Below are 788 nucleotides of genomic sequence, written 5' to 3' on the forward strand. Positions count from 1 at the left end.
GTAGTGCAATAACATCGAGTGATAAACTAGTTAATGTAGTAAGTGAATGTAGGCTTCAACAGTATGAAGTTCAAGACGAAATTTTGGCTACCGGTTCGCTACTTCATGGTTCAAAGGTTAGTGGAGAATTCTCTTTTATCTTCAAGCTTAAAATTTAAATTTTCAAATTTACATTGATTATTTTAAATCTTTAGTTAAATCTCATTAAATTTTTAAATCCAATTCCTAGTTTGAATTTCAATTTTGAAATTCACATTGATCCTTTCAAATCTATAGTTTAATTTATTCTGATACTATTTGTAAATCATGATTATTAACCTAGGTTTTGTTTATTCCAACAGGACTATATGAACGTAAAGAAACGTTTATGGAAAGACATACATCAGTTATCAATGGAGAGCAGCGCCACTACCGTAATGAAGATATGGACCGGTGAATTTGGTATGAGGTATCTGGTATTTATATTATTTTAAGACAGGCTAGAACTTCTTAACACTTTCCCATAACACAGACATTTAGGGATGGGATGTTTGTGGCGGTTAGTATTATAACATAGTTCATCCCAACCCTCTCGGCAGTGCCAAGTTCTATCCGGTTGGTTCTGAGTCCAATGGATGCTTTCAAGTTAGAGTCAACTGACCTGCAGATCGCATTTCCGCGTGCCAACAACTGGACGAACATGTGCTACTGTTTGATTGTGGTTTGTGGATGGCTGTGGTGTAAGACAATCACTATAAATAGGGTTGAGTTGTTAGGATCCCCGTAGGATATTTGCAGTTGTCAGTCGA

The sequence above is a fragment of the Nilaparvata lugens genome, chromosome 8, assembly GCF_014356525.2.
Source record: "Nilaparvata lugens isolate BPH chromosome 8, ASM1435652v1, whole genome shotgun sequence".
NCBI classification, from domain to species: domain Eukaryota; kingdom Metazoa; phylum Arthropoda; class Insecta; order Hemiptera; family Delphacidae; genus Nilaparvata; species Nilaparvata lugens.